We start from the raw sequence: 14566 nt of genomic DNA, 5'->3' as shown, positions 1-14566 counted from the left end.
GAATAACATAAGAATAATAGGTATATCCGAGGGAGAAGAGAAAGAAAATGGAATGGAGAATATACTCAAACAAATAATAGACGAGAACTTCCCAAGCCTGTGGAAAGAACTAAAGCTTCAAATTCAAGAAGCAAACAGAACACCGAGTTTTCTTAACCCCAACAAACCCACTCCAAGGCACATCATAATAAAGATGACACAAACCAATGACAAAGAAAAAATTCTCAAGGCAGCCAGGGAAAAGAAGAGTACAACATATAAAGGAAGGCCTATTAGATTATCATCAGATTTCTCAGCAGAAACTCTACAAGCTAGAAGAGAGTGGACCCCAATATTTAAAGCCCTGAAAGAGAGGAACTTCCAGCCAAGAATACTATACCCATCAAAGCTATCCTTCAAGTATGAAGGAGATATAAAAACATTCACAAATACAGAAAAGATGAGAGAATTTATCAACAGAAAGCCCCCACTCCAGGAAATACTAAAGGGGGTTTTCCAACCAGATTCAAAGAACAAAAGAAAACAACACCACAAGTAACAACTCCACCAAGAACACAATAAAACCAAACTTAAACTGTGACAACAAAAGAAAAAAAGGGGGGAGAGGATGGAGATTAACAGTAGCAAAGGACGATGAAGTGCAGAAATACTTATAAGATAGGGTACTACAATGAATATGGTAGGTACCCTTTTCATTACTTAATGGTAACCACCCTTGAAAAAACCACCACAAAAACACTTGACTTAAAAAAGGTAGCAACAGAGGAAAGAAGTATGGAACACAAACAAACAAAAACAAATGATAGAAAAACAAAAGAGAAGAATCAAACTAGATACAAAACTAACAGAAAGCAATTTATAAAATGGCAGTAGGGAACCCACAAGTGTCAATAATTACACTAAATGTAAATTGATTAAACTTACCAATAAAAAGACACAGAGTAGCAGAATGGATTAAAAAAGAAAATCCAACTATATGCTGCCTACAAGAAACACATCTAAGCAACAAGGATAAAAACAAATTCAAAGTGAAAGGCTGGAAAACAATACTCCAAGCAAACAACACCCCAAAAAAAGCAGGTGTAGCAATACTCATATCTAATAATGCTGACTACAAGACAGACAAAGTACTCAGAGACAAAAATGGTCATTTCATAACGATTAAGGGGAAGTTGAATCAAGAAGACATAACAATCCTTAATATATATGCACCAAACCAAGGAGCACCAAAATATATAAGACAGCTACTTATTGACCTTAAAACAAAAACTAACAAAAATACAATCATACTTGGAGACCTCAATACACCGCTGATGGCTCTAGATCGGTAATCCAAACAAAGAATCAATAAAGATATAGTGGCCTTAAACGAAATACAAGAACACCTGGATATGATAGACATCTACAGGACACTTCATCCCAAAGCGACAGAGTATACATTTTTCTCTAGTGTACATGGAACATTCTCAAGAATTCACCATATGTTGGGCCACAAAGACAATATCAGCAAATTTAGAAAAATTGAAATTGTACCAAGCATATTTTCTGATCATAAAGCCTTGAAACTAGAATTCAACTGCAAAAAAGAGGGGGAAAAACCCACAAAAATGTGGAAACTAAACAACATACTTCTAAAAAATGAATGGGTCAAAGAAGAAATAAGCGCAGAGATCAAAAAATATATACAGACAAATGAAAATGAAAATACGACATATCAGAATCTCTGGGATGCAGCAAAAGCAGTAATAAGAGGAAAGTTCATATCACTTCAGGCCTATATGAACAAACAAGAGAGAGCCGAAGTAAACCACTTAACTTCACACCTTAAGGAACTAGAAAAAGAAGAACAAAGACAACCCAAAACCAGCCGAAGAAAGGAGATAATAAAAATCAGAGCAGAAATAAATGAAATAGAGAACAGAAAAACTATAGAAAAAATCAATAAAACAAGGAGCTGGTTCTTTGAAAAGATCAACAAAATTGACAAACCCTTGGCAAGACTCACCAAGGAAAAAAGACACAGGACTCAAATAAATAAAATCCAAAATGAAAGAGGAGAGATCACCACAGACATCATAGAAATACAAAGAATTATTGTAGAATACTATGAAAAATTATATGCCACCAAATACAACAATCTAGAAGAAATGGATAAATTCCTAGAACAATACAACCTTCCTAGACTGAGTCATGAAGAAGCAGAAAGCCTAAACAGACCAATCAGCAGGGAGGAAATAGAAAAAACTATTAAAAATCTCCCCAAAAATAAAAGTCCAGGCCCAGACGGTTATACTAGTGAATTCTATCAAACATTCAAAGAAGACTTGGTTCCTATTCTACTCAAAGTCTTCCAAAAAATTGAAGAAGAAGCAATACTTCCAAACACATTTTATGAGGCCAACATAACCCTCATACCAAAACCTGGCAAGGATGGCACAAAGAAAGAAAACTACAGACCAATATCTCTAATGAATACAGATGCTAAAATACTAAACAAAATACTGGCAAACCGAATACAACAACATATTAAAAAAATAATACATCATGATCAAGTGGGATTCATCCCAGAATCTCAAGGATGGTTCAACATACGCAAAACGGTTAACGTAATACACCATATCAACAAAACAAAGAACAAAAACCACATGATCTTATCAATAGATGCAGAAAAGGCTTTTGATAAAATACAACACAATTTTATGTTTAAGACTCTCAACAAAATGGGTATAGAAGGAAAATATCTCAACATGATAAAGGCCATATATGATAAACCATCAGCCAACATCCTATTAAACGGCATAAAACTGAGAACTTTCTACCTTAAATCAGGAACAAGACAGGGTTGTCCACTCTCTCCACTCTTATTTAACGTGGTGCTAGAAGTTCTGGCCAGAGCAATCAGACAAGACAAAGAAATAAAAGGCATCCATATCGGAAAAGAAGAAGTAAAGGTATCACTTTTTGCTGATGATATGATCCTATACATCGAAAACCCGAAGGACTCCACAAAAAGATTATTAGAAACAATAAACCAATACAGTAAGGTCGCAGGATACAAAATTAACATACAAAAGTCCATAGCCTTTCTATATGCCAACAATGAAATATTAGAAAATGAACTCAAAAAAATAATCCCCTTCACGATTGCAACAAAAAAAATAAAATACCTAGGAATAAACATAACAAAGAACGTAAAGGACCTATATAATGAAAATTACAAAGCATTGTTAAGGGAAATCGAAAAAGATACAATGAGATGGAAAAATATTCCTTGTTCTTGGATAGGAAGAATAAATATCAAAATGGCCATATTACCCAAAGCAATATACAAATTTAATGCAATTCCCATCAAAATCCCTATGAGATTTTTTAAAGAAATGGAACAAAAAATCATCAGATTTATATGGAACTATAAAAAACCCCGAATAGCCAAAACAATCCTAAGGAAAAAGAATGAAGCTGGGGGCATTACAATACCTGACTTTAAACTATATTATAGGGCCACGATAATCAAAACAGCATGGTATTGGCAGAAAAATAGACACTCAGACCAATGGAACAGAATAGAAAGCCCAGAAATAAAACCACATATATATGGTCAAATAATCTTTGATAAAGGGGCCAACAACACACAATGGAGAAAAGAAAGCCTCTTCAACAAATGGTGTTGGGAAAACTGGAAAGCCACTTGCAAAAGAATGAAACTCGACTACAGCCTGTCCCCGTGTACTAAAATTAATTCAAAATGGATCAAAGACCTAAATATAAGACCTGAAACAATAAAGTACATAGAAGAAGACATAAGTACTAAAATCATGGACCTGGGTTTTAAAGAACATTTTATGAACTTGACTCCAATGGCAAGAGAAGTGAAGGCAAAGATAAATGAATGGGACTACATCAGAATTAAAAGTTTTTGCTCAGCAAGAGAAACTGATATCAAAAGAAACAGACAGCCAACTAAATGGGAAATGATATTTTCAAACAACAGCTCAGATAAGGGCCTAATATCCAAAATTTACAAAGAACTCATAAAACTCAACAACAAACAAACAAACAATCCAATAAAAAAATGGGAAGAGGACATGAACAGACACTTCTCCCAGGAAGAGATACAAATGGCCAACAGATATATGAAAAGATGCTCAGCTTCATTAGTTATTAGAGAAATGCAAATCAAAACTACAATGAGATACCACCTCACCCCTGTTAGATTAGCTATTATCAACAAGACGGGTAATAGCAAATGTTGGAGAGGCTGTGGAGAAAAAGGAACCCTCATTCACTGTTGGTGGGACTGTAAAGTAGTACAACCATTATGGAGGAAAGTATGGTGGTTCCTCAAAAAACTGCAAATAGAACTACCTTATGACCCAGCAATCCCTCTACTGGGTATATACCCCAAAACCTCAGAAACATTGATACGTGAAGACACATGTAGCCCCATGTTCATTGCAGCACTGTTCACAGTGGCCAAGACATGGAAACAACCAAAAAGCCCTTCAATAGAAGACTGGATAAAGAAGATGTGGCACATATACACTATGGAATACTACTCAGCCATAAGAAATGATGACATCAGATCATTTATAGCAAAATGGTGGGATCTTGATAACATAATAAGGAGTGAAATAAGTAAATCAGAAAAAAACAAGAACTACATGATTCCATACATTGGTGGAACATAAAAATGAGACTAAGAGACATGGACAAGAGTGTGGTGGTTACCAGGGGTGGGGGGAGGGAGGACATGGGAGGGAGGGAGGGAGAGAGTTAGGGGGAGGGGGAGGGGCACAGAGAACTAGATAGAGGGTGGCGGAGGACAATCTGACTTTGGGCGAGGGGTACGCAACATAATTTAATGACAAAATAACCTAGACATGTTTTCTTTGAATATATGTACCCTGATTTATTAATGTCATCCTATTACCATTAATAAAAATTTATTTAAAAAAAAAAAGTTATTTAAAAATCATCTTCATTTGTATTGAACAATAGTTAACATATTTTTTAGCTTACTAAGTATCAGGTATCATTCTAAGCTGTGTGTGTGTGTGTGTATGTGTGTGTGTACACAAGGGTAGGTAAAAGTAGGTTTATATTTGTGAATACACTAAATAGTTTATTTCTGTATTATTACTTATTAATTGTCCTACTATTAGTATTACAACTGTAAACCTACTTTTGCCAACTCCTGTATGTTAATTTACTTTCTACAATAATTCTATAAGGCAGATACTACTATTATTCCCATTTAACAGATATGAAAAATGAGGCAAAGATATTAAATAAGTAACTTTCCCAAGTTCAAACAACCAAAAAGGGTCAGAGTAAGAACTTAAAACCAGGCAAAGCTTCTAAAGAAAATCACTTTATTTCTTTTCTTCTTTTTTTTTCTGAAGCTGGAAATGGGAGGCAGTCAGACAGACTCCCGCATGCGCCCGACCTGGATCCACCAGGCATGCCCACCAGGGGGGGCGATGATCTGCCCATCTTGGGGCGTCGCTCTGCCACAATCAGAGCCATTCTAGCACCTGAGGCAGAGGCCACAGAGGCATCCTCAGTGCCCGGGCCAACTTTGCTCCAATGGAGCTTGGCTGCAGGAGGGGAAGAGAGAGACAGAGAGGAAGGAGAGGGGGAGGGGTGGAGAAGCAGATGGGTGCTTCTCCTGTGTGCCCTGGCCGGGAATCGAACCCGGGACTCCTGCACACCGGGCTGATGCTCTACCACTGAGCCAACCGACCAGGGCCAAGGAAATCACTTTAAATAATCAATCCAATCATATTTATTCAAATGTTTCCTTATAGTAATTACCCCTCCCCTTTCATTGCTAAAGAAAGATTAGCCAACATGTGTGTTTGCGTGTTCATTTGTTTTATTTTTAAGTTAACTTGTTTTAAAACACTGGTCCAACTGGTAGCTGTATCAGTTGGGAATAAGAGAGGTATAAATAACTGCGGAGAAAAACATGTAAGTGGTCATAACCACATGTAAATGCTCTGCTCAAACATTCAGAATAAACTTGGGTTTCCTGACCTGTATTGGTGCAGTGGATAAAGCGTCAACCCAGAATGCTGAGGTTGCTGGTTCAAAGTCTTGGGCTTTCCTGCTCAAGGTACATATGACAAGCAACAAACAAGCAGTGCACAACTACACTGAAGCAACTATGAATTGGTGCTTCTCACTCCACCGCCTCCTCTCAAAAATAAAATCTCAAAACAAACAAACAAACAAACAAACTTGGGTTCTTAGGTGAGACAGTTCCTTGACAGCAGTAACAACCAGGATCACAGTGACCAAAAAAATCATACTGTCCATTTTATCAGAACACAATCTGTATTATCATGACCATGTACATAGCTTAAAATTGATAGCTAGGCCCTGGCTGGTGGCTCAATGGATAGAGCATTGGCCTGGCATATGGATGTCCTGGGTTCAATTCCCGGTCAGGGCACACAGGAGAAGTAACCAACTGCTTCTACTCCCCCCTCTTTCTCTCCCTCTTCCCCTCCTACAGCCAGTGCCTTGATGGGTTCCAGCGTCGCCCTGGGTGCTGAGGATGGCTCTGTTGGAGTGCACCAGCCTTAGGCACTAAAAATAGCTTGGTATTTGATCATTGGCCCCAGAGGGGTTGCTGGGTGGATCCTAGTTGGGACACATGCAGCAGTCTGCCTCAATATCTCCCCTCCTTTCACCTAAAAAAAATAAAATAAAATTGGTAGCTAATAAATATCTGCTTAAGTGAAATAAACAGCACTGAATTTGTTTAACAGAGCAATAGTTGTACTTTAATAATCTTTACATATTTCAATGACTATGGCAGGGAGTGACCAAGCCAGGTTTTAAAGGGATTTGCTGAATCTTAATTCCTGCGACTCAACCTACAGTTCTTGTCAAGGTCAACAAGTGACCACCATGTTGACAAACAAGTGGACACTTTTTTATGTCTTCATTTTACTCTACTTCTCAATAGTATTCTACTTGGTTGAAATGTCCTCTTTTTAAAATAGTCTCTTTTGTAAAAATGACCTCACTTTACTTTTACCTTGCCTATAACTTTTTTCCTAATTCAATTCAAATCATTCTCTCCTTGAACTCTAACTGCTCCAATTCCTGTGAGCTGGTCAAGAATCCTCTTCTATGAGTCTCTTCTTTCCGTAAGTATTCTCATCTATTTCTAAGACTTCCCATACTACCTGTATGCTGATGTCAAAGTAGAGCTAACTCAGTTTTTCCTCTGAACTCAAACTTTATATATTCAACTGGCTATTTAATTTCTCCACTGGATGTCTCATACATTGGAAAGTGAATTATTATTATTTTTTTTTTTTTGAAGCTGGAAACGGGGAGAGACAGACAGACTCCCGCATGCGCCCGACCAGGATCCACCTGGCACGCCCACCAGGGGGCGATGCTCTGCCCCTCTGGGGTGTTGCTCTGCCGCGACCCGAGCCACTCCAGCGCCTGGGGCAGAGGCCAAGGAGCCATCCCCAGCGCCCGGGCCATCTTTGCTCCAATGGAGCCTTGGCTGCGGGAGGGGAAGAGAGAGACAGAGAGGAAAGAGGGAGGTGGTGGAGAAGCAAATGGGCGCTTCTCCTATGTGCCCTGGCCGGGAATCGAACCAGGGTCCCCCGCACACCAGGCCGACACTCTACCACTGAGCCAACTGGCCAGGGCCGGAAAGTGAATTATTGATTCTACAACCAATATTCTCCCACTAACCAAACGAGAAAAACAAAAACAAAAAATGATTTATTCCACACTCATCTTCTCCAACTCAATAAGTAGCGTTGTCCATTAGAAAACCTAGTTATTCAAGTGAGAAACTTGGGGGTTTAACCCTGATTTCTTCTTGAGAAATATTCATAGATAAAATAAAGAATCCATCCATGAAAGAGGACAGAGAAAGCAAATGAAGTATTAGCAATCACTGACTTTAAGTACAGGTGCACAGGTGATTACTGTACTCTTCTTTCAACTTTCACATATGCTTGGAAACTTTCAAAATAAAGAGTTGAAGAGAAACTTTATTTTTTAGTTTAAAAAAAAAAAAGCTTTGGTAAATTATTCCCTTCAGGGAAATGGACTACAGGCAAGTGGCTTCTGTTATTGAGCTAATGTTTTTAAAGCAAAAGCACTCTGACAGAACACTCAGGTCCCTTTACTGCATCCAGAAACACGCATGTCTGTTCGTGCATTTCAGAGACCTTCAAGTATTACTGGGACCTTAAGAGCGTTAGACTGAGTATTAGAAAACCAAGAGCTCCGATTCTTAGCTTCCCAAGCCTATTTTCAGATTGTATCTTAGCCCAGCAATAGTCACCTGGGAAATAATATAGTGATCATGCATTTTTTTTTTAATAAATTTTTTTTTTTGTATCTTTCTGAAGCTGGAAACGGGGAGAGACAGTCAGACAGACTCCCGCATGCGCCCGACCGGGATCCACCTGGCATGCCCACCAGGGGCGACGCTCTGCCCACCAGGGGGCAATGCTCTGCCCATCCGGGGCGTCGCTCTGCCGCGACCAGAGCCACTCTAGCACCTGGGGCAGAGGCCAAGGAGCCATCCCCAGCGCCTGGGCCATCCTTTGCTCCAATGGAGCCTTGGCTGCAGGAGGGGAAGAGAGAGACAGAGAGGAAGGAGGGGGGGTGGAGAAGCAAATGGTCGCCTCTCCTATGTGCCCTGGCCAGGAATCGAACCCGGGTCCCCCGCACGCCAGGCCGACGCTCTACCGCTGAGCCAACCGGCCAGAGCCATGATCATGCATTTAAGTTTAAAAAGAACATGGTGTAGAAAAATTTAGAGCTTTAAATATTTATCTTACAAAGGAAGGTCTAAAATCAATCATCTAACCTGCCACTTGATGAGCTAGAAAGAAAAGAGGAAGTGATACCTAAAAAGAAGAAAGGAAATAATAAAGGTCAGAGCAGAAATTAATAAAATAAAAAGCAGATAAAATAATAAAGAAAATCAAAGAAGCCAAAGGTTGATTTTTAAGAGATTCAAAAATATTGTCAAATTTAGCTAAGAAAATAAGATGCAAAATTACCAAAATCAGAAATGAAAGAGGAAACATTGAGTCACAGGCCCTACAGAAATTTAAAAAATTATAAGGAAATATTATGAAGAATTTGTAACAAATTAGAAAATTTAGATGAGATAAAAAATTATTAGCAAGACATAATTAAAAACTGACTCAAAAAATAGAAATAGCCTGACCTGTGGTGGTGCAGTGGATAAAGCGTTGACCTGGAATGCTGAGGTCACCTGTTCAAAACCCTGGGCTTGCCTGGTCAAGGCATATATGGGAGTTGATGCTTCCTGCTCCTCCCTCCTTACTCTCTCTCTCTCACTCTAACTCTCTCTCCTCTCTAAAATGAATAAATAAATAAATAAATAAATAAAAATAGAATAGGTCTATGACAAGTAATTAAGTTAGTAAAACAACCTTTCTACAAAGAAGAGCCCAGTCCTACATGGTTTCACTGATGAATTCTGTCAAACATTTAAATAAAAAATAAGCAACTTACACAAAGACATTTAGAAGACAGAGGAGGAAACAGTTTTCAATTCATTTTATGAGACCAGTATTACTATGATGCCAAAGCTAGATAAAGATACAAGAATACTATATACCAATATGCCTCATATACATATATTTAAAAATTCACAGCACAGTTAATAAACTAAATCTAGCAACATATAAGAAAGATTATGCCATATAACAAAGTGGGATTTATCCAAGGAATACAATACATCATATTACATATCAATACAATAAAAGATAAAAATCTTGTGATCACCCCAATAGAGACAGCATTTAACATAATCCAACACCCATTTATAATACAAATGGAAAACAAACTGGGAATAAAAAGGGAATTCTGCTACCTGATATAGGACATTTACAAAACGGATGCACCTAACATTCGTCTAATGGTGAAAATCTTAATGCTTTCCCCTATAATTGGTACAAGGCAAGGAAATCCATTCTCACTGCTTTGATTTAACATTGTCCTGAGATTTTAACCAGTGTAAAAGGGTAAATAAATAAATAAGTTTAAAGGTACATATAGTAGAGAGAAGGAAAACTATTTTTATTCACAGATGGCATGATTTTTTATGTAGAAAATCCAAAAGAATCTACCAAAAAACCAATTTGAATTATTAAGTGAGTTCAGCAATGTTGCAGGATACAAGATCAATATACAAAAATCAATTGTATTTCCATGTACTAACAATGAAGAAACCAAAAATAAAGTCAATAAAAGAAATTAATTCAAAACAGCATCAAAAAGAATAAAATACTTGCTTTAGCAGCACATATACTAAAATTAGAACAATACAGAGAAGATGAGCTTGGCCCCTGTGCAAAAAGAATAAAAAATTTAGAAATAAATTTCACAGAAGTACAAGACATATACCTAACACTATAAAATATTGTCGAGAGAAATCAAAGAACATACAAGTAAGTTTTAACATAATATTGTTAAGATGGTAATTTCTCCCATATTGATCTATATTGATTCTATCCTATAAATCCCTATAAAAATCTCACCAAGTTGTAGATAAAATTGACAAGCTGATTCTTAAAGTTTATACAGAAATGCCAAGAACCTAGAATTGGTTTTTATTTTTGTGAAAGAACAAAGTTGGAGGACTCACATGATGATTTCAAAACTTACTATAATATAAACCTTTGCACTATAGTCATCTGATTTTCTACAAAAGTGTCAAAGAACTTCAATAGGGAAAAAGATAAGTGTTTTGAAGAAATAGTGCTGAAACACCAGTATAAAAAACATTATGCATCAGTGGTTGCACAGGGCTGGGAGAGGGAAATAAGGCTGACTTCAAATATCCATATACAAAACAAAAAAAAAGCAAACAAGAAAAGAGATACTTTACCTTATACCATACCAAAAAAAAACAATTCAAGATAATTACAGACCCAAATATAATAGTTAAAAACATAAAACTTTTAAAAGAAACTCTGTATCCTTTGGTTGGGGAAAGATTTGTGAGATTTAATACCAAAAGCACAATCCATTAAAAAATTAATAAATTGAACTTTATGGGAATTTAAAACTTCTGTATTTCAAAAGGCATTATTTAAAAAGTGAAAAGACAAGCCAGGTACTAAGAAAAAATACTTGCAATCCATACATCTGATAAGGGACTCACATCCATAATATACAAAGAACTAAGTCATAAGAAGACAAACAATCTAATAAAAATGAGCAAAAGATTTGAATAGACATTTCACCAAAGATATATAAATGTCTAATAAGCACACCAAGAGAGGCTCAACATCATTAGTCATTAGGGAAAGGCAAGTTAAAACCACAATGAAATATCATTACACGATCACTAGATGGCTATAATAAAAAAGACAAACCAAACCAAGTGCTGACAAGGATATGGAGAAACTGGAACCCTCATACATTGCTGGTGGGAATGTAATAAGGTGCCATCTGTTCAGAAACAGTGTGGCAGTTTCTTGAAAAGCATATATTTCCTACATGACCCAGCAATTCCACTCCTAGGTAATTTTCCCAAGAGAAATGAAAATGAGTCCTTACAGACTTGTATGTAAAATTTCACAGTAGCATTCGTTATAACAGTAAAAAATTTGCATCGGTTCAAATATCCACCAACTAGTAAATGGATAAATAAAATGAAAGATGTATCCATACAATGGACTATAAACAGAGTAATAGATGCTAGACACACTGAATAATTCCACTTAGCTATGGAGAAGGGGAAGCTATGGAGAGAGAGCGCATCAGTGGTTGCACAGGGCTGGGAGAGGGAAAGAAGGCTGACTTCAAATGGGCATGAGGGAACCTCTAAGAAGAGTTATAAAACTGGATCGTAGTGATGGTTGCACAACTGTACAAATATACTAAAACTCACTGAGTTATATACTCATGATGGAAAATTTTATAGTGTGTAAATTATACCTCAATAAAACTTTTTTAAAAAATTTATTTATAAAATTTAATACAGTGACACTGATAAATCAGGGTACATATGTTGAGAGAAAACATCTCCAGATTATTTTGACATTTGATTGTGCTGTATACCCCTCCCCCAAAGTCAAATTGTCTTCTGTCACCTTCTATCTGGTTTTCTTTGTGCCCCTCCCCTCCCCCAACCCCTCTCTCCTTCCTCGCCCCATCCCCCCTCCCCCCACCCCACCCCCACTCCTGTTGCCATCACATTCTTGTTCATGTCTCTGAGTCTCGTTTTTATGTCCCATCTATGTATGGATTCATATAGTTCTTAGTTTTTTTCTGATTTACTTATTTCACTCTGTATAATGTTATCAAGGTCCATCCATGTTATTGTAAATGATCCGATGTCATCATTTCTTATGGCTGAGTAGTATTCCATAGTATATATGTACCAAAGCTTTTTAATCCACTCGTCCTCTGACGGACACTTGGGCTGTTTCCAGATCTTCGCTATTGTGAACAATGCTGCCATAAACATGGCGGTGCATTTCTTCTTTTCATACAGTGCTATGGTGTTCTTGGGGTATATTCCTGACAGTGGGATAGCTGGGTCAAAAGGCAGTTCGATTTTCAGTTTTTTGAGGAATCTCCATACTGTTTTCCACAGTGGCTGCACCAGTCTGCATTCCCACCAGCAGTGCAGGAGGGTTCCCTTTTCTCCACATCCTTGCCAGCACTTATTCTGTGTTGTTTTGTTGATGAGCGTCATTCTGACCGGTGTAAGGTGATATCTCATTGTGGTTTTAATTTGCACTTCTCTAATGATTACTGATGTTGAGCATTTTTTCATATGCCTATTGGCCATCTGTATTTCCTCTTTGGAGAAGTGTCTATTCATTTCTTTTGCTCATTTTTTTATTAGGTTGTTTGTCTTCCTAGTATTGAGTTTTACAAGTTCTTTATAAATTTTGGTTATTAACCCCTTATCAGACGTATTGTCAAATATGTTCTCCCATTGTGTAGTTTGTCTTTTTATTCTGTTCTTGTTATCTTTAGCTGTGCAAAAGCTTTTTAGTTTGATATAGTCCCATTTGTTTATCCTGTCCTTTATTTCACTTCCCCGTGGAGATAAATCAGCAAATAGATTGCTCCGAGAAATGTCAGAGAGCTTACTACCTATGTTTTCTTCTAATATGCCTATAGTTTTAAGGCTTACATTTAAGTCTTTTATCCATTTTGAGTTTATTTTTGTGAGTGGTGTAAGCTGGTGATCTAGTTTCATTTTTTTGCAGGCAGCTGTCCAATTTTCCCAACACCATTTGTTAAAAGAGGCTGTCTTTACTCCATTGTATTTCCTTACCTCCTTTGTCAAATATCAGTTGTCCATAGAACTGTGGGTTTATTTATGGGTTCTCTGTTCTGTTCCATTGATCTATATGCCTGTTCTTATGCCAGTACCAGGCTGTTTTGAGTACAATGGCCTTGTAGTATAACTTGATATCAGGAAGTGTGATACCTCCCACTTTATTCTTCTTTTTTAAGATTGCTGAGGCTATTCATGTTCTTTTTTGGTTCCATATAAATTTTTGGAATATGTGATCTATATCTTTGAAGTATGGCATTGGTATTTTAATTGGTATTGCATTGAATTTATAGATTGCTTTGGGTAATATAGACATTGTAATGATATTTATTCTTCCTAACCATGAGCACAGTATATGCTTCCACTTGTTTGTATCTTCCTTGATTTCTTTTATCAATGCTTTGTAATTTTCCAAGTACAAGTCTTTAGTCTCCTTGGTTAAGTTTACTCCTAGGTACTTTATTTTTTTGGTTGTAATTGTGAAGGGGATTGTTTCCTTAATTTCTCTTTCTGACTGTTCATTGTTGGCGTATAAAAATGCCTCTGATTTCTGAGTATTGATTTTATATCCTGCCACTTTGCTGAATTCATTTATCAGGTCCAGTAGTTTTTTGACTGAGACTTTAGGGTTTTCTATATACAATATCATATCATCTGCAAATAATGATAGTTTTACTTCTTCTTTTCCAACTTGAATGCCTTTTATTTCTTCTTCTTGTCTGATTGCTGTGGCTAGGACTTCCAGGACTATGTTAAATAAGAGTGGTGAAAGGGGGCACCCCTGCCTTGTTCCTGATCTTAAGGGTATTGCTTTTAATTTTTGCCCATTGAGTATGATGTTGGCTGTGGGTTTCTCATAGATGGCTTTTATCATGTTGAGGTATGTTCCCTGTATTCCCACTTTGCTGCGAGTTTTGATCATGAAAGGGTGCTGGATTTTATCAAATGCTTTTCCTGCATCTATTGAAGTTATCATATGGTTTTTCTCCTTTTTGTTTAATAAAACTGTTTTTAAAAAAGAAGCTGGACTATATGAAAATAAATTTTATCTAAGAAAAAATCTATGATCATATACAAAAAGTTGTACCAACTAGAAATTGCCTTATATACTGCATATAATTTCTAAGATTATAAAACTCTTTAGACCAATGTCAAAGGCTCCTCTTACACCTAATGTTTTTGTTGTTGTTATTGTTCTGAAAATATTTCGGTGTCCACACCCTCTTATTTATTACATCCCTATAT

At 36.9% G+C, this 14566-nt stretch overlaps 1 protein-coding gene and 1 non-coding gene across 6 annotated transcripts in view; one reads left to right on the top strand and one right to left on the bottom strand.

Annotated features, from left to right (window-relative positions):
* Positions 1-14566, bottom strand: part of VTI1A (vesicle transport through interaction with t-SNAREs 1A) — a 394338-nt gene that overhangs the window by 340458 nt on the left and 39314 nt on the right. The gene's annotated exons all lie outside the window — the stretch shown is intronic.
* Positions 10310-10412, top strand: LOC136311355 (U6 spliceosomal RNA). The gene has a single exon (XR_010726755.1). It is a non-coding gene; the product is annotated as a U6 spliceosomal RNA (small nuclear RNA).

Source organism: Saccopteryx bilineata, chromosome 7 (genome assembly GCF_036850765.1).
Source record: "Saccopteryx bilineata isolate mSacBil1 chromosome 7, mSacBil1_pri_phased_curated, whole genome shotgun sequence".
Classification (NCBI taxonomy): Eukaryota; Metazoa; Chordata; class Mammalia; order Chiroptera; family Emballonuridae; genus Saccopteryx; species Saccopteryx bilineata.
This window is presented reverse-complemented; position numbering and strand designations above follow the sequence as displayed.